The 25,453-nt window shown below is 38.3% G+C and overlaps 1 protein-coding gene and 1 non-coding gene across 2 annotated transcripts in view; one reads left to right on the plus strand and one right to left on the minus strand.

Moving 5' to 3' along the window:
- Positions 1-25,453, plus strand: part of Grm7 (glutamate metabotropic receptor 7) — a 906,484-nt gene that overhangs the window by 415,675 nt on the left and 465,356 nt on the right. The window lies entirely within an intron of this gene.
- Positions 7,366-7,472, minus strand: LOC116100063. The gene has a single exon (XR_004122430.1). It is a non-coding gene; the product is annotated as a U6 spliceosomal RNA (small nuclear RNA).

Here is a 25,453-nt window from a genome sequence, read left to right on the forward strand (position 1 = left end):
ATATATATATATATATATATATATATATGCTACCAATATACATAGTCTGCTGCTGAAGATTTTCTTCTGATCTGTATAGCCCTGCCCAAAACCACACATAATGAAGAGTTTGATAAAAGTTTGGTGGTATTAGGGCCATCATCATCAGTGAGGTTTTAGCATTCAAGTGACCTAGGCAAAAGGATATGTTTTATTCCACAGTCTAGAACGTAGCTTGTTCCCCCCCCCAAATAATTCATTCTATTTCTTAAAATAGAATTTGCTTACAGTTACATGTCTTTTTTATTTATTTTTAATTAGATATTTTCTTTATTTACATTTTAAATAATATCCCCTTTCCCGGCTTCGCTTCTAAAAAACCCCTATTCCCACCCCCCTCCCCCTGCTCAACAACCCACCCTCTACCTCTTCCTGGTCCTGGCATTTCCCTACACTGGGACATACAACCTTCACAGGACCAAGGGCCTCTCCTCCCATTGATGATGGACTAGGCCATCTTCTGCTACATATGCATATGGAGCCATGAGTCTCACTATATGTACTCTTTGGTTGGTGGTTTAGTACCTGGAAGCTCTGAGGGTACTAGTTAGTTCATATTGTTTCTCCTAAGGGGCTGCAAACCCCTTCAGCTCCTTGGGTCCTTTCTCTAGCTCCTTCATTGGGGACTCTGTGCTCAGTCCAATGGATGGCTGTGAGCCACTACTTCTGTATTAGTCGGGCAATGGCAGAGCTTCTCAGGAGGCAGCTCTATCAGGCTCTTGTCAGCTAGCACTTGCTGGCATCCACAATAGTGTCTGGGTTTGGTGATTGAATATGGGAAGGATTCCCAGGTGGGGCAGTCCCTGGATTGTACTTCCTTCAGTCTCTGCTCCAGACTTGTCTCTGCAATTCATTAGATGGGTATTTTGTTTCTCCTTCTTTTTATTTATTTTTTTTTTAGTTTTCTTTTTTTCTTTTCTTTCTTTCTTTCTTTATCTATTTTTATTTGATGTTTTCTGTATTTGCAATATCTTCTTTTCCAGGTTCCCCTCCAAAAAAAAAAAAAAAAAAAAAAGGAAAAGAAAAAATAAAATAAAATAAAAAAACAAAAACTAAAACAAACCCCTGTTCCTTCCCTCCTCCCTGTGCTCACCACCCCATCCCTTCCTGCGTACTGGCCCTGACGTTCCCCTACACTGGAGCATAGAACCTTCACTGGCCCAAGGGCCTCTCCTCCCATTGATGACCAACTTGGCCGTCCTCTGCTATACATATGCTGCTGGAGCCATTAGTCACACCATGTGTACTCTTTGATCACCTTAAACACTGTGACACATGCATAGAGAGGAGGGGATCTACCTACCCAGTCACATTGATTCATACTCATTTTTTCTTAAAGAATTCCTTTTCTGTGCAATTAAGATACAGTCATCAATTCTGACACGTATCAATACTGCACTAGGTATGCATACTATCAGGTGGTAATAGACCATACAGAGGCTAGAGAGAATAAAAAGAAAGCTCCAAATAGTTTTTCAGAGATTGTAGCCCTGTTCAGGCTAAGTCATTTCCATGATGCAGCTGTTTGAGAATCCTCCATGTTCCCTGTAAGACCAACTCATTGTCAACACCATGCTAGACTAGGGTGACTCAATTGTCTGAAGTCAGTGCCCTATCTGAGGTGAGTAGATATTTACTTGATCATGTCTCCCAGAACAAGTTAGCACATCCTGCTGGACACAGTGGAGTACTACTCAGCTATTAAAAACAATGAATTTATGAAATCCTTCTGTACCCTTACTGCTACAGTGCCTCAATACAATTATATTCTCAGATTTTTTTTGCATTGCCTCATAGAATAGATCACAGTAAAGTCTTATCTTCTGTATGATTCAGGCCCACTAATATGCACTCTCATTTCTACAAAGGGACTGGACTTGTCACACACAGCCCACTGTTGCTGTTTTGGTTGTCGTGATTGGTTGTTTAATTTTTCTTTTTGCCCTCAGAGAAGTACTTGACTGATGCATACTGCACAGAAGGCACAAGTTAGGACCATTCAACCGCAATTGTGTTAAATGATGGTTTGCAAATTACCACCTCTCTGAGTGAGAGAGATCCTTCTCATTTAACTAATGATTGTTTCAATAATTTGCTATCACAGCAGTTTTTGTTTCATAGCAATAAAGAGTACCAGCTTTATATATTTCCCAAATTTCTCCCTCTTGTTCTCATACATGTCCACACTACTTAGTTAGCAATACCCCACCAGAGTGGCCCATCTGCAACAAGGGATGAATCTATATTCCCAAATCACATTCACCTAGAGTAGCGCATTTATGATAAGTTTTGGTAGAAGTATATATTCTACAGTACCAACATATAATGATAATCACCCACCATTATAGAAATCAATCATTTCACTGCCCTTAAAATAAATCTACCCACCTTTTAAATCCTACCTTCTTGTTCAAATGTAGCAATCACTGGTATTTTGGTCATGACTATAGGTTTTTTTTTTGTTTTTCATCCTTCAAACATCATATGCTTAGTAACTTTCAGACAGATTTCTTCCATTGCATTGCATGCATCAGAAGTTCCTTTTCAACATGTTCTGTTTCATCATTTAAATTTGCAATGGTTTATTTTTTCTATTCCTTGAATGGAAGAGATCTCAGTTGCTTGCAAGTTTGGGACAATTATGTATAAAGCTGCTATAAATATCTAGACACAGGCTTTTATGCAGAAATTAGTTTTTATTAATTTGAGTAAATAAAATGAATACACCTGGCAGATTTTATGGTAAATGACTATTTAGTTTTATGAGAAAGCAATGCTTATAATGCCTCCATCCTATTGGAAGCAAATGAGGTGTTTGTTTGCTTGTATGTTTCATTTTATTTTTCATGTAGAGCATGTTAAACTCGGAGCTTCAAGCATAGGAGACAAGTGCTCTGATATTTAAATATTACCCATAACACTTTCATTTTTTATTTTGCAACTAAATGTCACTAAGTTGCCCAGGAATGGCTTGAAATTGTGATCATTCTAATGTAGTCTCCTGAGAAGTTGGCTGCCACCACCACCAAGAGTCAGCCTGGAGAAAACTTACCAATACTCCACATTTTATGCAATATTTGAGATTGTCCTTGTTCTAGAATGTAACTGTTTTATCAGATCCAAAAAGGCCCCCTCATACTTTCCCATCATTTTTGGGTGACTCACTAAGTTTAATGAGAGGTGCTTATATCACATTGAAAAAAAGGTTGTTGAGTCAAGAATATTCTACTTTGAAATGGCTACCCACCTCCTCTCTCAGCAACTGTTAACTGTGAATAGTTGCTCAAGGTGGCCCCTTGTGAGCACCACCTCCACTTCTGATGAAATGTTGACTAGCCCAGTTTTGGGTATATCTTTATGCTGTATATGTAGCCATTATCCATAGGGAATTAACAATATGTATTCATTGTATATACTGATAAGTTTCATAAAGCCATATTTATCCAAGTGTTATAGACATACTCACCCCTCTTTACTTCTTCCTTCTCCTCCTGTTAATCCTATTCATTCCCTAGACAGTTGCATATCTACTTTAATGTTTATATATATAAACATATATATATATATGTGTGTGTGTGTGTGTGTGTGTGTGTGTGTGTGTGTGTGTGTGGTGTGTGTTCTATGTATCTACTGATATATCAACCTAGGAGCCACAGATGGTAAAGAACACAAGCAATTTGGTCCTTGGAGTCTTGCATTCCAAATAGAATAATCTCCAGTTACATACATGTCCTTGCAAATGGCATATTTTCATTATTTATGTGTTAATAGAGTGTTATTTTGTGTATATATAGACACAAATATATACATATATTTTGTATATATATAAAAATATATATACTATATTTTATTTATTCATTTGTTTGTTGATGAATACCTTGGCTGATTCTATATCCTTGCTATTTTGCCTAATCATTCAAATTTATGACTATACAAATATGTCTGTTAAGTTCATTTAGAGTCCTTGAAGTATATACTTTGTAGTGGTAGAGCTGGATCATAGGGTTGTTCTACTTTTATCTTTTCACAGAAATTTTATGCTGAATGTTATAGGGGTTTTGACTAATATATTCCATCAGAAGAATATCAGAGTTCCTTTTCCATGAAATCAGCATTTTTTCATTATTTATTTAATGAAGTCATTGTGACTGGGCTGAAGTAGAAACCTTATTATGACTTTGAATTGTGGTTTTGCTTTGTTGCTCAATAGGATCTCAAACTTTTGTGATTAAGTGATCCACCTTGTCCTCTTTAAGCAGGGATTCCAGGCACCAAATATTGCCCATGCTTTTCAATTATTTATTTGAGTTTATAAATACCTATTCAAGTTTCTTGGTAGAATTTTTCATACCTGATGCATTGAAATGAATTGATCTATTTTGTAGGCCAAGAGTTGTTTGTGATATTCCTTTATTGTGGTGTCTCTAAGATCTGTAGTGGTGTCTCCTTGCATTTCTGATAAGTTTTGTATCCCACATCATTTCCTTTTAAACTAGTTAATTCTACACAGAAATCACACTTCTTGCTCCATTTAGACCATTATTTTTCATGATATTTTGGGCATAGAAATATGCTGGTTTGGCATAATCTTACATTACCTATAGTTATTGTTATTATACTGAGCAGCAGGGGTGTGTGTGTGTGTGTGTGTGTGCGTGCGCGCGCGCGCAAGTGCACTCACATGTAATGTAAATTCAATTTACAGTCAGCAGCCTTTAAAACAGTTGGCGGCTTTGAACTTGAACCACTTAGAGATAATATTACCACTGGTGATAAGTCTAGATAAAGAAAGCCTTCTTCCTGTCACCAAACCTAACTATACATAGCCAATATTTAAATGATGTTTCTGCATGAAAGAACTTGAAAATATGTGGCAACTCATAACTGGTGTCTTATTACACATTGTCCTAGAGTTCAGCTTTAGGGTTTTTCCATGTTCCTTCTAACCTACTGAATAAAGGTAGGAGAAAATGATGATAGGAAAAGAATGGTGTGGACCTGTTTAGAAGTGCCTTGGGGTCACCACATTCTTCATGCCAACACCAAACATGAATCAGTAGAGTTAGCACAATTTAGCAGAAACCGTGTTGATTCCTCACACATCAGTAGAAGCAACCAGAATTAGTCAGAATACCACTGGAAGTTCTTTGACACATTTCTCTCTATGAAGTGAGGACCAGTGAAGACCAGCAAAGAAGCTAAGTGTTGTATCTCATAGCCAAGGCAAGAGTGTCTTCTCACTGTTTGTGAGGTTCTATTTATATCCTTTCTATCCATCACATACCCTCTCAAATGTCTAGTTCCAGCAAATCATCACATGCTCTCTCACAAGACAGCTTGCAGAAAAACCTCTCAACACAATGGAAGTGTTAAAGAAATCAGAAATTTCTACTTCAGACTGTTTTCTGAACAGTTGCAGTACATAGACCCACAGTTTATCTAAGAAAACAAGGATTACATGAGCTAAAGAAAGGTTGGCATGCTTTAATTTTCCAAGTGATGCTCATTTTCAAGTTTTTTAATGCCATATCCTCATGATTTCACAGAAATGCACTGTACTTTATTTGTTAAGTTTGATCAAAATGCTCATTTCAAACCAAAGATTAATGGTCTAGATTCCAATGTTCAGAGTCTCAGGCCACTTCTGGGCATAAGAAGATATGGTTTCCCCCTCTATACTTTAAATTTTTTAATTGGATTGTCTGTGTTTCAATAGTAGTTTTATTAAAATATGAAAACTGGTGAATAATCTAAACAAAACAGAAGCTAAACATCCTAGTACAGTATAGGAATGTGTGAAATTTTTTATACCAACTAGCTAAGATATATGGTGGTAGGTCATATTTTCTGTATCTTGAGTCTCTTTTTTTTCCTTAGGCTACTAGGAAAATGAGTAATAATTGATGAATTTTCCTAAGATGTGAAGGAATTTCTTATTGCTAAGAACACTATTTGTCCATGACTATGTGAACTAGTATTAAATACTATTTTCTTATATTAAGTCAATGCTGGTATAATTATTTTATGGGAGGTTTGTTTATGTACCATAATAAGGATATCTTGAGCTATGATAAAATTCTATAAAGTTATAATTAAGATATATTCAAAATGTAAGGATGTGGTTAATGAAAGGCACATTAAAATAACTTCTAAGGTCAGAACTTTAATTTATTAAACATGAGTAATATGTTTTAGCTTTTTTCCCTTCCAGTTTAATTCTATTATAGTTTAAGTAAATATGAAATAAAAATGAAAAAATATATATCCTGAAATTTATGACTTATATACTTTTTAAAATTATTATTCTTTAATGCATTTTTACAGTCTAATCATTATCTCCCTCCCTATCTGCCCTCTGACAGTTACTCATCCCATTTCTCTTCTCTTTTCTCCAAGAGGATGTCCCCCAAACCCCCACTACCACCCCACCAGACCTCCCCACACCCTGGGGCCTTAAGTCTCTCCAGGGTTAGGTATATCTTCTCTTACTAAGGCCAAACCAGGCAGTCTTCTGTATGTGTCTGAGACCTCATAATAGCTAGCATATGCTGCCTGGTTGGTGGCTCGATGTCTGAGAGATCTCTGGGATCCAGGTCAGTTGAAATTATTGGTCTTCCTATGGGGTTTGTCCTCCTCCTCAGCTTCTTCCTACCTTTCCATGATTCAACAACAGGGTTCCCTGGCTTATGTCCATTAATTTGTGTAAATGTCTGCATCTGACTCTTTCAACTTCTCGTTGGGCCTCTTGGAGTGCAGCCATGCTAGGCTCCTGTATGTAACCACACCTTAGCACCAGTAATAGTGTCAGGTCTTGGAACCTCCCTTTGAGCAGGATCTCAATTTGGGCCTATCACTGGACCTCCTTTTCCTCAGGCATTTCTCCGTTTTTGTCCCTGCAGTTCTTTTAGACAGAAACAATTCTAGATCAGAGTTTTTAACTACGGGATGGCAACCCCATAATACTTGGTGTCCTGTCTATCTCCCGGATAAGTTCCCTCTTCCCACTGTTGGGCATTTCATTTTAAGGTCCCTCCCTTTGAGTCCTGAGCATATCTCACCTCCCAGGTCTCTGACACATTCTAGAGGGTTCCCTCACCTCTTACCTCCCGAGGTTGTCTGTTTCCATTTTTCTGCTGGCCCTCAGGGCTTTACTCCTGTCTCCCCACATACACACACAGTACTTGATCTTGTTCCTCTTTTCCCCTCACTGTCCCCTCTCCCACACAGGTCCCTCACTTCCTTTGCTTTCCCCTGACCCTCAGCGTGATTGCTTTCTTTTCCCTAGTAAGTGGGATTGAGGACTCCTCACTTGCACCCTTTGGCTTGTAAAACATGGAACATTTCATGAATTTGCATGTCATCCTTGTACAGGGGCCATGCTAATCTTCTCTGTTTTGTTCCAATTTTATTATATGTGCTGCCAAAGACAGCACATTATGTATCTAGTTTAAACAAGTAAATTTATACATCAATGAAAATAAATTTAAGGTTTCAATATTGAAAATCATTCATGGTTTTGTAATTTCAGTAAGGAAATGCTCACATAAGTGATAAAATATATAATAGTAAATAACTAGTTGTATTGCATCCTACATTCTAAGAAGTGATATCATGGATCATTGTTCTTTTTACCTTACTAAGCTTTTTGAGACCATCTGCCTTTCTTTCTTTAATTTACTACTAAAAAATAATATTATTGTCTATAAACTTCACACATCAGAAATATGGATTCAAGCTACAAAACAATTTTCAAAATAAAATGTCTTCATGTTTTAATTGACTTAAAATTTTTATGTTTGGGTTGCATTTATAGCTATTCTTGGTCATGGGAAGCCCACAGGCTACAGGTTGGACACTGTTTTGCTTGATTCATATGTTTATCTGACAAATATTTACTGAGTACCTATTTACACTAGTCCTTACATAGTGTTCAGGACATAATCATGCATATGGTGACATTATCATTACTTTCATTACCCTACTATGAAAAACAAAAACACAGCCTAGTTCATGAATTATGAATTTTTATGAACTAGGATAAAGTACAGGGCTGAATCTAAAGCCACATTGGGATAAAAGACCAGAGAATCAGCACTGCCTTTGGGGTGCAAGGAATTCTAAGCTCATCAGATCCTGAAAGGGTTTGACACAAAGGTAGTAAGTGCCACTCAAAAATGGACTCACTGATAGGAAGCATTTGGCCATTCAGTGGCTCAATGATTATTAAGTGTCAGTGAACTCTTACTCTTTTGATCTCAAGAGAAACGCAGAAGCAGTTCCTATAGAGGTGATTTCTGTAGTTTCTTTTCGACCATGAGAACATCCAGTTCTATTCAATAAAAATATTAAGTAGACCCCAGAGAATGCTTTAATTTGCCAATGCAAATGAAGATTTGTGTCACAGATTTCCTCACAACTGAAATTAATAAGAAAGTGTAGACACTTAACAAATATTGTAATGATGTGTCAAAAAAACAAAAACAAAAAACAAACAAACAATAAACAAAATCTATTCCCCAAAGACCTAAAATCAAAGCAAACAGACTTTATTTTAAATAATAAAGATATAAACACACCTGAATCCAATTCCCTTGGGTTGACATGAGACAGCACTAACTTCACTGCATAGCCCATAATTCCTTTGACTTCACTCCTAGTCCAACTAGATAAAGTACAGTAACAATCTCTATTGGAAAGAGGCAGCTTCTCTTTCCTCTGCATACTTGATTACATATGAATCAAACACATGACTGGTCAGTCTGGAACAAGTCTGACACCCTGAGCCAGTCAAGCCTGGTGTTAGGACTGTCTCCACTTCTGATAGAGACGGGGAAATGGGAGGGCTGCGGGAGCAGAAGAGATGGGTAACAGAGGAAGCTCTTTGCACAAAGAGAAGGCAAAAACATGGTAGGAGCCAACCTAAGTAAGAAAGCAACCCTTCAATTAAGGATGAGCCCCAGCAAGGCCCTTCAGGGTTTCACAAATGCAAGTCTGTTATACGCAGTGCCCTTTTCCACACCATTAGTGCTTTATAAGGAGTTTCTGACTGTCTGATTGTGCTGAGCATACGTGGGGAGGAGGGATAAGAGAGTCAAGGTGGGGACAACAAGACAAGTCACAGTCACCAGGACAAAACGAACTGGTATTCTCAACTACTGGATCAGTTGTGGTTAAGATCTTTCCTATGGGATCCAACGATACCAAGTAAGGAATCATGTTAGGTTGTCTGTTGGTTCTGAAAGCAAGAGCTGATGCCATTCTCTGTAATAATCGGCAATGTATTCTACGTGTGAATACAGGCAGCATGCACCCACAAAGGATCCGTGGTTTTACATTAATTATTAATCCACAGTGTGGTCAGAAAAGACACGTTTACTTTGTCACAATACAAGTTAATGACTTTAAATAGGAAATCTGTCAAAATTCAACATTTGAAATTTTCATTAAATTTACAAGAAATGGCTTCCCCTTTATTCTCCTGAGCTAAATTCGCTTCATTTACATTATAAAAGCTCAGCGGTGGCAGTGGAGACAGCATTCCAGTATGAGGTGTCCTTAATCTCAGAAGTCTGGGTAGCTAAATTCCAATATGAGTGTCTACTGTTATGGTTTCTGTGGACAGTTGCAGTACCCTGCTTCCTAGAATCCGAGTTTCTTCATTTTTCAAATGTAGTTTTTTTTTGTTTTTGTTTTTGTTTTTCTGTTGAAAACTGTGATGAGACTTTGTCATATGAGTACTAAAGTAAACCTGTTACCAGGGTCCACATTCAGATACTGGTTCTCTTGCTGATAAGTAGGTATATGAAGAGAGAAAAACATACAGCAATTGTGAGCATTCTGGATTGGCAGATCTGCGAGACCAATACCTAATAATCTGTCCAGAGCCATCAATACCTCTAATCATATAAAGCACTTGATAGACACCCCAGAAGTTCCATGCATGTAATGCAAGCTGAGGAAATTATAGTATAAATATTTTAAGTATAAAATGAAGTATAGTTTTCATGGCATTGTGTACAAATATTCATGTTCAAACAAAAAAATTTTTGAGACATCTAATGGTCTATATATTGAAGCCAGTACATAAGATGTCAGCAGCTAATGATATGTTGATGATCTCATACATAATTTATATCTATTTCTAAGCTAGGTAGGTTTCTCTGTTGCTGTCATAAATCACTGACCAAAACCAAGTTGAAGAAGAAATTATTTGTTTGGTGAGGTCACAGAGGAGGAATTCAAGAAATGGTAACCAATAGCTGAAGGAAGGACCATGGAGAAATGCTAGTTACAGGCTTCCTCTTTGTGGCTTTGTTTAATCAGCTTGCTTTTTTACACAATCCAGGATGACCTGCCAGGGGTGACAGGAATCACAGTGGGTTTGACACTCCCACATTACTCACTAATCAAGAATGAGTCTAGTTTGTGTCACATTGAAATTAAACATAATCTAACATGCATCATTTTTTTTTTGGAAAGGCCAAGAAGTTAAGGATGGTTTAGGACCACAGTATCCTGTGTGCAGGCTTATGAGGAAGTTTTTATCTCCATAGCCAAAGCTTCAGGTCAGGAACTTTGATATTGATTTTAATATGGCAATTTTCAGACACCAAATTTACATTGAACAGAAAAATAAGTATATATATTTTATTTTATATTTCTTTCTCACAAAGACATTTGCCCCTTTTTTGATACCTTATTCCCTCCCTCCCTTTCCCCTCTCTCCCTTCTTTTTTCTTTCTCTCTGTCTCTGTCTCTGTCTCTGTCTCTGTCTCTCTCTCTCTCTCTCCCTTCCTTCCTCCCTCCCTCCTTCTCTCCCCTCTCTTTCTTTCTTCCTTTCTACCTTTCTTTCTTCCTTTCTTTCTTTCTTCCTTCTTTCCTTCCTTCCTTCCTTCCTCCCTTCCTTCCTTCCTTTCTTTCTTTCTTTCCTTCTTTCTTTCTTTCCTTCTTTCTTTCTTTCCTTCTTTCTTTCCTTCTTTCTTTCTTTCTTTCTTTCTTTCTTTCTTTCTTTCTTTCTTTCTTTCTTTCTTTCTCTTTCATTTCCTATCAAAGGTAGTAAGGGAAGGTTCTCTTTGCTACTCTCAAATGAACATGAGCACTTTCCCCTTTCCCAGCAAGAAAGCAGTAAGATAATTGATGAGGCTTTCTGTTTCCCTGCACTTGGGTGTTCTTAAAAGAAGCCTGAAATGCTGGAAATAACATCGCCTTTAAAATAGTCTCTGAAAAGGAGAACACAACAGAACTCTCCAGATTCTGCTCTTTAAATTTAGCATTGTCAACTATGTAAATTGAACTCTTCTACCAGTGATTAAAATAGGTGTTTTATGGGACATGGGGAAGAATATTTCATAAGTGCCTTTTGTGCTTCTGCCCTTCCTGTCTCACTAGCTAGATGGTTTTGATCACGTTGATAGAAGTGGGGGTCCTCAGTGTATTGTGACCTTTGTTCCTATAATTTCCATTGAAATTCTGCTTTTTTAAATCTTTTTTGTGTGTCTAGTTTTTTTAATGAACTTTCATATAGTCCAGACTAGCTTCATTTGAAATTACTATGGAGTGGAAGATGACATTGAACTTCTTATCCTCCTCTCTCAAACTCTCCTGTGCTGGGATTACTGCAGGAGGTATTGCCAAGACTTGTTTAGGTGGGGCTAGACAACCAGCCCTGACCTTTGTGGCTCCTAGACAAATGCTCCATCAGATGAACCATAGCCACAGCCCTCCTTTGAATAATTTCTGTGTCTCAAACACTGAACAATTGCATAGTACTTACAGATTTATTTCTACAGATGTTTATTTTTAGTCAAGCATTTTTATTACTTTGTGAGATTTTCTTTGTCTTTATTAAAGTTTTTCCAGTAAAGCAGAGATTTTTGTATATAGATTCTTTAAAAAAATCATCAGTAGTGCTCATGATTACATGAGACCCTGTTAGACATAGCATGTCAAGTCCTACCCCAGACATACTGTGTCATAGTTTCTACTTTGAATATGGCATACATTTGGGAAATGTTAGAACACTGATTTCATGTCTTCTAGCATTCAAGTGTCACCCCTGCATGGCAATAAAGAAATTAGGTCAGCATTCTTAAATCGAAGTAGGTGATACTCGAAGATCACATGTGATTTTTTCTGTTTGCAGTTGTATTATAGCACTTTAAGCTCAGGCGTTTACAACAATACAGACAAATCATCTTATAGTTCAAACTATGTCAAAGTGTGGCTAGAGGGTGAGGCTAAAATGACTTATCTCGGTCTTATACAGCTTTAAACACAGCATAGTAAGCTAGTACGTCTTCTCTGATTTCTTTCCTTGATTTATGTCTTGCCATGACTGTGAACTCATGAGATCATCTTGAATGGTTGGCTCAGGTCAAGGGTTTTTGATTGGCATCCTTTATCCCCCTTTGCTGTGGAAGGTATTTTGAGGTTCTAAAGTCTGACACAAACAGACCTCGTGTTCTCTATAGATTAGGAAGCATTCATTGCACATAATTGAGAATGCAGCCAGCATCGTGGCTCATGTCCATACTATGAATACCTGAGAGGCTTAGACAAGGGGATTGGTTAAAATGTGAGGCAAATATGGATAAAAGAGACCCTGACTTCAAAACACGAAACAACAACAGCTGTAGTATCTCTCCAATGGAGTTCGTAAACTCTTATTAAAGTCACATTATGAAACATGAAGACAAAGGTTTACTGATGGATTTGTGCTAATGTATTTGTATCCATCTGTTCTATTCTACCTGAAGCCGATTTGTCATGGTATAGGTCTCCCATGTTTAGTACTAAGATTTTTACCATTTATCCTTAAATTAGTTGTAGGATTAGTTTGTATCCCAAATCTGATTAATTGCTTGAGAGAACTCCATGTCTCACTAGTAGTGGATCCTAATTATATGCCTTTGATTGCATCTCTCTAAATATTACTTTACAAGTTGTAAGTTTTGCCTAATGGTTGAGAAGACATATCTAGAGACAGACACCCTGGTTTAGGTTGCCAAAACTGATATCTTCTTGTGGCCAAGAAGAAGGTGTTTATTCTCTTTAAACTTATGGTTAAATAGTAGTTTAAATATTTTTAAAGTGTGATTAAAATTAAATTAAATATTGTATGTAATTAAATTGCTACAAAACTGTGATAAACTAACAACTAACATTTTGATTAGTTTACTGTTGTTGCCAATATTTGCAAACAATTATAAGGGGGGGCAGGCACCCAAAAAGTTGAGGCAAAACTGTTGTGAGTTTGAGGCAAGCCTGAGTTCTGTAGTAAGTTAGAGGCTATCCTAAGCTAAAGAGTGAGAGGCCCTGATTCAAAAACAATCAACAATAATAAACAAACAAACAAACAAATAATGGAAACTCACCCAATAAGTACAAAAGAGATAACTTAGGAATTAGGAGCATTTGCTACTCTTAAAAATTCAGTTTCTAGCACCCACACTAGGTGACTTATAAGCAGCTGTAACCGCAGTTTGGGGGCATGTGATCCCCCTTCTGGGCACACACATAGACACAGGAGAGAGAGAGACACAGACACAGACACAAATACAAACACAGAAAGACAGAGAGATTACAGAGGTGATATTGTGTGATAGGAATACACTCACCAAGAGTGTCATTTCAGGAAAACAGCTATACAAATATAGCCTGAGCGGAAGCAACAACGGGTTCTTTAAATCTCTGCAGCTGGATTCCACTGGCATTAAAAAGTTCCACAAAGAATTATTAATACATGTAAAATGCTTTAGCAATTTATTTTACAGAAAATAAATTGGGGATACTGACCCAACACTTTAATTTAAAATTCTATGAAATCCAGAGTAACACAAAAGCTGATTAAATACTATTTTAATCAAAACACTTTGGAAGATTATTGTCTTAATTACAAGTGCTGTCTATAACTTTGTAAAGTGATAGTTCACACATACTGGAACAGCAGTGTCACTCTCTTTCCAGAGATGGGAAAACATCATTGGGAGCCTTAATGCATCCCCACTGAAGCCTACTAACTCAATTACCTTGTGATAGAAAAATGAACATTGAGGGAAAATGAGAAAACACACTGATTTCCACGAGTTCAGTTAGCTAGGTTGAAATAACAATACTCCTAATCACAGATACATATAGTTATGAGCTGCTGATTACAAAACTACGTGAGCACTGAGCTACAAAGATGAGGTGTGCAGAATATGTGGGGGCATATCAGTGCATGTGCAGATGTGCAGGTAAGCTCTTTCATAGAGCTGCTTCTCAAGGAAGAGAGCTGAGCTACCACTCAAAATGGACGAATCAATGTTGATTAAGTAACATCATCTTCTGCCTTCAATGAAGAGGTTTGGTTTGAGATATTGTATATGCCAGGTGGTTTGATTTTTATTTATGTGGCCAGGAGTACATGAATGCAGTACCTCTGGACACCAGAAGTGGGCATCAGATCTACAGGACAATGACAGTCACAAACTACCTGGTGTTAGTGCTGGGATCTGAACTCAGGTCATCTGTAAGAGCAATAAGTGTTCTTAGCTGCTAAAGCATCTCTCCAGCCAGCCCTTTTATCTTAGTGTTGTCTGTGTTTTATTATTTCTCAGTAGAGCACTGACTATGAAGTAAAGTCTGTCTTTTCCATCTCTGACTAAGTTCCCTCCCAGGTCTCAGTCTTAGAACATTCTGGTTCTTTTGATGGACTAGTACAGTTTGTTGTGTAACACTCGCATTGAAATCAGGTTTATCATGGTTCCCTTACGTCATTTCTCACCTCCTTTTGCTATATGCTATTTATGTTTCTTGATTTGTATGGGTGTTTTGCCTGCATGTATGTACATCGCATTGTATGGCTAGTACCTGAGGAAATCACAAGCGGATGTCAGATTCCTTGGAAATGGAATTACAGATTTTTGACTATGATCTACTATCTGGGTGCTGGGGACTGAAAACTGTATCCACTACAAAAGCAAAAAAAAAAAAAATTGCTCTTACTTGTTGACTCCTCTCTTAAGCTTCTCCCTCTGCTCACTCACAATTTAACTTGGCGTTTCATTTTTAACTCAAAGCACGGTTCATCATTTTTGACACTGATTGGGACATCAAGTACATGATAATGGTGGGCAGAAAGCAAGGGTAACTCATGAAAATTGTCATCCTACTTATTAGAAGTATACTAATAGGAATTATTAATAAACACACAATTATACACTTGCCTGGTAGAGGAGCAGAGCAGAGAGAGAGAGAGCACTTGTTTTAAATGTGCAATGGCTCTGACATGGAGAGGAAATGTAAACATACAGCTATGAGTTGGCCTGTTGCCATAGTAAACAATGTAGCTTTTCACTTAATACTCCCAATTCAACCCAGTTATCAGTTATTTGTAAGGCCAATCTCCAGCTTTGCATATGTATGTTCAGCTGTTGCTTATTCCCAGTTATCTGAGAGTACAATTTACTTTTAAAATATATTGATTTCATTAAAGGTAAATGTGCAAATAATCCGAATGACCAAAACATGAATATAGCTTTGGCCAAAACTTAGGAAGCTCCCATTTCACAATATTTTATGAATTGTTATACTGCATGCTGATCTTTACAAATTTGTCCACACAAACAAACTCAAAAATTTCAAGAAAAACAACTTTGTCTGCTTAGGGCCTTACAGGAGGAATGAGAAATGGCTTCATGGAATGCAGCCCAGGGGTTGCCACAGTCAGATGGGTGGATCTCTGTGTGGCACGGCCCTGAAGACTATGTGTCCTGAGGACTTCATGCACTTGGGCAGTTCAGCTCTGTTGGCTGCCTCACATCCCTCTTCAGCTATGAATTATATGAAAACTTTAAGGGGCTTTCAGCCCCTCACTGGACAGTATTTCTGGTATTCACAGTACTAATGCTTGATTTCTTTCAGGCATGGCTGCTGGAGCAGATTAATGATTCTATCACCAAGCTAGAGAAGTACCTTAGACATGTACATTATGACTACCACACTTAGAAAACATTTGGAGAAACAAAGTTGTTAGTGAAGCTAGGTTGAGATGATTTTACTAATGGCTGGTGAAAAAATTTAGGGAACAATATGAAGTTCAGAAAGGCACAGTTTTATTGGTTAGGCTAGGGACCGTTTCTGGTCAGGGCACAAGAACAATGGCAATACTGGCTGAAGTCATTCTCACTAAGGCTGGACCTGGGAGGATTGATTTCTTATACCCATTTTGGCCTTCAGCTTCTTGCTATGACTTATTAAGAATTGCTGATGAGTAGACACACATTTTGAGGATTTAAAGTAGATATGATTGATTTTTATAAAAAAAAAGTTTGGAATTGTGATTCTTTAAAGATTCTTACAAAATTACTTTTTTTTTTTCTTTTTTCGTTTTTCGAGACAGGGTTTCTCTCTGTAGCCCCAGCTGTCCTGGTACTCACTCTGTAGACCAGGCTGGCCTAGAATTCGGAAGTCCGCCTGCCTCTGCCTCCCAAGTGCTAGGATTAAAGGCGTGTGCCACCACCGCCCGGCTACAAGATTACTTTTAAAGATAAATAATAAAATAATTATTTCTTTCTTGGTAACTACAAATTACTGCATGCCAGTAAGAGAAACTGGCTGAGAATACTACCTTGCTTGCTTAAATTTTGTTAATTTATAATAAGTTGCTTGGCTATGTATGCACATAGCTTTTTGAGAATAGTTTGTTTTCTTTACCTATACTACATAATGTTATTTCTTGTAGAGGTATGTTTTTACAGTCATTTCCTAGGAGAAAACTAGAGTGTAACCACATTGTAATTGTATACTGTTTGAAAGATTTTGCTGGGATATGTAAGTGATGGAAGAAAGAATAAAGTATGGTATAGGATGGGATGGTGTGATGTGGCTGGAGCAGTCTCTCCTATTTATCAACTATGTGTGTATGTATGTGGTTTGTACAAATGAGGGTTGGAACATTGCTCCATCCACCCACCAGTTTTGTGTATTTATGTGTGTATGTATAAAATACTTGCAGTCTGCTTGCTGGAGCTTTGCTCTAACCATTTTATGTATGAATATGTATGTGTCTGTCTGTAGGCCTGTATACATGTATGTATGTGTGTATGTATGTATGCATGTATATTTGTATGTATGAAGATATTGGACTCTGCCTTTTGTTTCATGCATTGAGTATGTGTGTATGTGTGTGTACCTGTGAATTTTCTCTTTCCTTCTCTTTCTCTCCTGCACCAAGGAGTTAAAAAGAGTGCATAGTTCATCTGCTGGCCACAGAGAGTGCCAGCCCTAGTAAACTAAGCTTTGTTCCATCAGAGAAAAAAGGCTGCTGAGCAGCTTCTCTAATCTCTGGCTGCCTTTGGCAGCAACCCCTGTACTTATCTGACTCCACTCTGGCCAGTAGCTCTAAGCACTGACCCCCAGTGACTACCTGCCTCTGTTTACCTACCACATGGATGCTAAAGCCAGAATCATTGGCATTTGTCAAAAAGTCAGCATGAATATAACACTATATATGTTATTCTTTTTTTCTGTTGCTGAGATAAAATACCATGTCCAAAACCAACTTAAGGAAGAAGGGTTTATTTGGCTTCTGTTGTCAGAAGGATAGATTTCATCATGGTGGTGGAAGCATGCCCTCGGCTGCAACAGGAAGCCCTGTCTACACGTAGGAAGGGCAGAGAAGGCACAGGAATTGGGGAAATACTGTGAATCCTCAAAACCTGCTCCATGTCATGGACTTTCTCCAGCAAAGTTATACCTTCTAAAGGGACCAAAAGTTTCAAAATACTGCCACCAACTATAGACTAAATGCTCATGTGTCTGAGCTTGTGGGAGCATTCCTCATTCAAACTACACATACATTTTCTTACATTTTCCTTTTGTAAAAAAGTAGATAGTATGGTGACTGATACCAAATACGAACATTAATACATTGATTTGAAATGATTAGTTGTCTCCTGAGAGGCTCTGCCAGTGCCTGACAAGTACAGATGTGAACGCTCTTAGCCAACCATTGGACTGAGCACAGGGTCCCCAATGGAGGAGCTAGAGAAAGGAACCAAGGAGCTAAAGGAGTTTGCAGCCCCATAGGAGGAACAACAATATGAACCAACCAGTACCTGGGACAGAGCTACCAGGGACTAAACCACCAACCAAAGAATACACATGAGGGGACCCATTGCTCCAGTTGCATATGTAGCAGAGGTTGGCCTTGTTAGACATCAGTGGGAGGAGAGGTTCTTGGTTCTGTGAAGGCTCAATGCCCCAATGTAGGGGAATTCCAGCACAGGGAAGCAGGAGTATATGGGTTGGAGAGCAGGGGGAGAGGGGATGGGATAGGGCAGTTTTTGAAGGAGAAACTAGGAAAGGGGATAACATTTGAAATGTAAATAAAGAAAATATCTAATAAAAAATAAATGATTGATTGGACTCAATTATATTCTGCCACTTTATGGACACTGTACTAACAGAGATGCCTTCAAGCAGATTATGAATACTATAGTATGATTTCATAGGGGTAGGAAGCAAGACTTATGGTTGACTTTAGCTTAAAACCTATGCTATTTTGATCATACTCATGCACTCCTATGTTTGAACTCATATCAGTTGAAAAGCCACCATCACAATTCTGTCTTCCATTCAATCCCATTCTGTTTACATCCATCCAATAGATGAATGGATAAAAAAGAATGACATTTATGTGCACTGAGGAGTTGTAGTTTGACTTAAAGAAAAATAAAATCATGTCATTTTCAGGAACAAAGATGTAGTTGAGATCATCCTATTAAATAATAAAAGAGTCAGATTTAGAAAGACAAATGCCAAATGTTTTTCCTTATGGTGAAGTAAGTGTGTGTGTGTATGTGTGTGTGTGTGTGTTTGTGTGTGTGTGTGTGTGTGTGTGTGTGTGTGTACATAAAATCACAGAGAGATGTGCATGACATGAAAGCTAAGCTACTTTGAATGAGGAAAGAAGTTTCTAGTATGGGTGAGGAAGAAAGACAGAAAGGTAGCCTTGACGAGATGAATGTGTTCCCCTAAAGCCCACTATTGTATACAATAAATACCTCAGTTTAAAAATAATCACCTCAATTTAAGAGAGGAAAGCACCTCAAAACCAAAAGAATTTGCAAATAATACAAAATTTAACTCTTGCATGTCTCTTCCTAAAATGCATAGGTGATTTGTTTAGAACTTGACCTATGGCCTAGTAAACTTCATTCTGCATAATGGATTTTCCAAATTGCCTGTCTCAGTTCATTTGCTGTTTGTGTTGTCAAGAGTCTACTGGTCTGTCTCAGGGACCTAGTAGCTGCTTATGTTATGACTTGCTACTTCCTCCAGGGGCATCTGTGGTTTGCAAGACAGATAAAAGGAGCCTCCCCACCACCCCAGCTCTTTTGAGCTCTTTCTCTTTCTCTTTCTGTCTCTCTCTCTGTTCTCCATGTTCACTCTCTCCCCCTCTCTGTCCCCTCTTTCTGCCCTCATGGCTCTGTTCCCTGTCTGTCTCTATCCCTTCCCCAAGTACTCCTTCCTCTCTTATTACCTGGGTACTCTCACTAGCCCTGCCTCTGAATGCCTCTAATCAACCTACAGTGTTGATGTCTGGTTTTACTAAATAAAGATCCTGTATGAAGATGGGATGGAACCTAGTACACTGTTCTAACACAAGAAGAAGTATTTTAAAAATATATAGGCAATGGGGCAAACACTCTAGGGTACCATGTTCATGGAATGACAGCTGGGCTCCATTTAAAATCCAGTATCTAGGGTATACATACTAGGGCTTACTCAAGGTGCATATGCCTCTACTTTTCAAATACCACTATTACTTTTTGATATCCTTAGATGTATATGTACCATTGGTACATCAGCTCTGACCTTGGTCCTACTTCTTGGTTCTTTATGCTTCTCCATCCTCCTATTCACCCTGTTATTTATAGAATTTTCTGTTTCCTATTTTTTTCTTGTAGTCACAACCTAGGCCCATGTGATTTTAGTTTTGCTGTAGAACTTGGAACTGAAGCTATGGGATTTGCATGGCCATGTAGATTTTTTTATCTATAAGATGCAATACTGCCAAAATGTACCAACATGGATAATTATAGATTTTGATGAGAAGTAAAATACACCTTGTTCTAGGAGGAAATTTTTCAGGGCTAGATCAGAATGCTCATAATTGTAAAGTCCCTGGTGGGTTTAGCACAAACTAAAATCCATATTCAGTGGTTCAAGGCTATGTGTTTTTTGTTTGTTTGTTTGTTTTGTTTTGTTTTGTTTTCCTTGTTTTCTCTTAGTCTTTTGCAATTCACACTCCAGTTAAATAGGTAGTGGTTTTCTTTTTGCTGACCAATTGGTTCCTGTAGTTTTAACTTCTAACATTCACATGATAACAATTATGTGATATCTAGCCACCTTCCTTCTCTCTCACACTTTCATTCCACTGATACTAACCAGGAAATCTGTTTCTTAAGAGAAATTGATGTCCAGGTCTAGTGTCTTCAAAAGTACTGACTTTTTTTTAGTGCATGAACTTTACTAGGCTTAAAGAACCTTTGAATTTTCAATGGTAGAAGTGGACAGAAAGAATTCCCTGATGTTTCTTGCTCTAAAACAACAATAAAATTATTTAATTCAGAAATATATTTCCTTAATAATGTCCCAGGCTTCCTTTTAATCATTTAAATCTCTTCCTAGGATTTGAGGCTATATCTTTATGCATGTCTCTCCCCACTTCCTTTTAAAACTGCTCTAAGCAGTTGATAAAGTTTATATTGAGGTTATTAAAGACAAGGTTAGTCTTCTTTAGAATACACTCATGTCTTTCATTTCTGCTATAAAATCTTGAGAAAAGTCAACACGTCACAAAAATAAGTATCTGTAAATTCTTTTTTTTTTTTTCCAGACAGGGTTTCTCTATATAGCTCTGACTGTCCTGGAACTCACCCTGTAGACCAGGCTGGAAATCTGCCTGTCTCTTCCTCCCGAGTGCTGGGATTAAAGGTGTGTGCCACCACTGCCCTGCGCAGTTGTAAATTCTATGTGGCAATTCTTAATTTTATGGAAGTCAGTACTAACAACACATCCATTTGGTTTTGTTTTCTTGTTTTAATTTTTGAGACCTGACCTTATTACATAACCAAGGCTGATTGTTCAAGCTGCCCTTGAACTCACAGTCCTTCTAAATCTGTCTCTGCAGTTGTGAGAGTTCAGACTTGGATCTCCAGGGCCAGCTTGAGTTATCTTGTTTTTGAATGAGAGACTTTTGAGGCGAAATCTGTTTTCTGATTGCTTTGTCACTGTACAAGGGTTGTCGATCCAGCTGTAGTTTATGAATAATCCCATTTCATGGTTTGTTTGTATTTTTGTTTTGGTTTGTTTGTATGTCATTCCTTTCCACTTAAGGTAGAACCTTCTTTGATCAATTAGTAGATTAATGCAGGAAATCCATCAAACTCTCCAGTGTAACATAACCTAAGCACCTAAATGTTGATCCCTAAATTGGATGATGCTTGTATGGAAATTCTCCAAAGAAAATCAGAACACAAATGAGATCTCTCTAAGTGCAGGTCAGTGAGTCAGGAGACGGAAAAGCCTGCCTGAAATGTTTTTTTTGTTTGTTTGTTTGTGTGTTTTTTTCTGTATCTTGGAAACCTCACTGAAGTCAGCCTTATAATGTCAATGGTTGAGTCTCTGAGACTCTGTATATCCATTGCCTCTCTCCTGGCCTTGGCAAAATCCACAGCAAGAGTCAACATAAGAGAGAAGGGTGTGCTTCCTTCCGCTGCAGTTTGGGGGAGTCATGGCAGCAGGACCATGAGGCCCCAGTTCACACTGCACCATCAGTTGGGAATCAGGGAGAAACAAGTGTGGGTGCTCAGATGGCTTTCTCTTCTTTATTCAACCCTTGCTCTCTAGCCAGCGGAATGGTACCCCCACAGTTAGGGCGGTGCCATTCCCAATTCAATTAACCAAGTTAGAAACTCCCCCACAGTTGTATCAAGAGGTTTTATTTTATTTTTTCAAGGTGACTCTAAATCTCATCAAGTTAACAATTAAAATTACCCATCACACTCAGGAAGCATTTATGCAAAATCATGGGTATTGGTCTAAAGAGGGAATATATGATGCTAACTGGCCTCCTTTGTGCTTATAGAAGTGTTGGCTGGCATAGGCTTTAAATATTTCATGCTTTCCCGGGAAGAGAAGCACACTCTCTAAGCTCTGGGACAAATGGGGATGATACATTACTAAAGCCGTTGGAGGCAGGGTTCATTTGTTTCTACTTCTTTGGTTTGTGACATTCACACTGATACAGAGTGATATTTCTTTAACAGTGACAAATGTTCAAATCCTCTAAAGATGGCTCTTTTTGATATGTGTAGTCTGGTGAGTCTTAACTATAGCAATAGTTTGCTGCAGTATGGATAGATCAGAGCAGAAACAATAAGTAGAAAAGAGAGCTGCATGAAAGGGCATTGAAGAGATAGAATGTTTAAAGATCAATTTAGTTTATTGAGAAGCAGGCGGTGTTCACTAGTGCAATGACAGCTATTTGCATTGTCTGTCTAGTTTTTATATTGAAACAAACATAGACTCACTGCTAGCATAACTGCATGTGAGTAATACTCTGCATATTTCTGTATAGAATTAAATCCAGATGATCAGACAGTTCATCAACCACATACAACAAACCTAAAGCTCTGTGTATAGATTGCTTCTCATTTGCTACTGAAAGGATGATGATCCTTCTATTTTCCTTCTATGAAGACATGCATAGGAAAACAGTAGAGAGGTTGATGTAATATGCCTCTCTCCAAATCATTATAGAAAACTGATTGTTATGAGTCATCAAATAGCCTTCCTATTCAGAAGAGTTTAGCAGACTAGGAAACCATACAGGAACTGACAGTATTACACACATTCTACTGTGTTGATAAGTGTCAGGATGGGGACAGGATGGGATAGAGGAACCTGTGAGGGATGGAAGATGAGGAAAACCTCTCATCACATCTGGGAGGGCCATAGTTCTGGACTGAAGATGAAAATCTCTCAGGTTTGCCTTAGGGTTGGCCCTGGGTATGGAGGACTGAACAAATCTACTTGATGTCTAAGCCCAAGTCACCTCATCTACAAGAAAGATGAGTATCTGCTTATCAGCCCATTGCTTGTTGAACATGGTGCTGTTTGAACAAGAATACAGACAGAGCTGGAGAGGTAGCTCAGTGGTGGAAGGTGTATATAAGGTGTGCTTGCTGCCCTGGTGTTAACACCCATACCACACAACTGAACAATATAAATTAAAATAAATGTGTCCAAATTCTGTGAAATCAATGAAAAGTTGTTATGGGAGAGAATGAACATAGTAAAAGGATCAATAATGAATGGTCAAAACACTGAGTTCGTTCATTTTCCCATAACATTGAGGGAAAGTATGCAGTATAACATGGCATCACATCTATAGATGAGCACAATAAACTATATTTGAAGTATATTTGAACCCCTTTAGATTGATCCCCACCATGACATAATACCCTATTATCCCTATTTTTCTAGGATGTATTTGAATGTTTTACCTGAATCTGTGTCTGTGTGTCACATATGTGTGTATGCTGCCCACGGAAAACAACAGAAGAGAGCATCAGATCCCCTAGAACTGGAGTTATACATGGCTGTGAGCCACCATGTGTGTTCTAGAATTCAACTCAGGCCCTCTGTAAGAGCAGCCAGTGCTCTTAACTTCTGAGCCTTTCCACAGCCTCCAGTCTCTAGTTTTTAAGGCTAAAACTGAATCACAGAATAAGCCTCATTCTTCTGCATTTCAACATGCAGACCCATGGACACACATGAAGAGAGAAAGGGAGAGAAAGGGAGAGAAAGAGAGAGAGAGAGAGAGAGAGAGAGAGAGAGAGAGAGAGAGAGAGAGAGAGAGAAAGAAAGAGAGAGAAAGGGAAGGAGGGAGAGAGGGAGAGAGAGAGAGAGAAAGAGAGAGAGGGGGAGAGGGAGAGGGAGAGGGAGAAGGAGAGAGAGAACCACAGAAAACAGTACTTCAGAAATGCCAGCCAAGTCCGAGCTTTATAAAGTAACCCCCCTTTGTATTGTCCTGGGCTACATCTTTCTAAAGTAGATACCTGGAGACAAATGACAATTGGTTTTGACTGGTGAGAATAATCCAGCCACAGGAACAACCAGTGACTATGAAAAATCAGCTAATTTCCTATTTCTTGTTCGAGGAAAGGAACAGCTTGCCTTCACAAGGCTTCCTGAATGGGAGCACATTCTTCATTAACCCACTCACGACCTGCCAGGATACCAGCTGTTCAGGAGAACGTGATGTTCTGCTCTGGGATTGCAGATGTAAACTAGGTTCATAGCAATTGTATAGGACCTCACTATATTGAAAGTGAATTTAAAAAGGATAGTTGCCCTGTTAATACAAGTGAGTGGGATATCTGTCTTTCATGCTGGGTGCTACATACCCAGGAACACAGCATGCCCAAAACTTAGCAATTGTTTAGTAAATATGTTCTGGATGAATGAATGATTCAGTAGGTAAAATGTGGCTGTAAAAACATCAAGAGAAATGACTCAGCACTCACCGCAAAGTGTCACAGTCTACAGGAGAAGCTGAGTAGTTGCCTTTGAGATGAACAATTAAAAGGCAGCTGTCTGACTGAAGACTACCAGCATGGGTAGCAACTCAGGAAAGGTGCCTCTCTGCTGGAGCTCACTTCATGACCTATAGGCACCTCTGTTACTCATAGTTTCCTCCTCCTGGCAATGGTCCTTCAAACTTCCACATCCCAAAGTTTGCAGCAGATTCTTATCAGGCCAAACTGTGGCACTGCACATCCTTAGCATGTGTGATGATGGCATGCTTTCCACTGGTTCATGGCTGAACAATGTGGTACACTCACTGATTACTAACATGTAAAAATATTCCTTGGAATATGAAATATGGTTTTCCTGGCAGGGAACCAGTTGGAAGGTTCTCATAGATTTTCCACATAAAGCCTTGTGCAGTTCAACACTGACTGTACAAGTTTAGCAGCACTAGCCTTTGTTTGGCTTCACTGCCATCAGACCCTACCATATTCCATGGAATGCTATCTATGTACTGGTGCTGAGAATATTGTTAGGGAATTCAGCTGTTACTGTTTTATTCTTTCCTTCATTTCTTCAAGCAAGAATAAAAAAGAGGGATCTCAAAGATGACTCAGTGTTGGCATCTAATAACTATCAGTAACCCAGTCAGGTCTCCTCAGAAATGTGTTCTGTTGCCAAATTCATTATCTCTAAAATTTTCTCTATTTCTCACACTTTCTTTCCTCCTGTGTCCTTCTGCTGCCTAATGATCTTGCTCTCAAATCCATGAAGGTGACTCTGACTTCATTTCTTCTGGTCTTTCTTGCAGAACACGGCTGCCCGTTTTTTT

This window comes from Mastomys coucha, unplaced genomic scaffold, assembly GCF_008632895.1.
Source record: "Mastomys coucha isolate ucsf_1 unplaced genomic scaffold, UCSF_Mcou_1 pScaffold20, whole genome shotgun sequence".
Classification (NCBI taxonomy): Eukaryota; Metazoa; Chordata; class Mammalia; order Rodentia; family Muridae; genus Mastomys; species Mastomys coucha.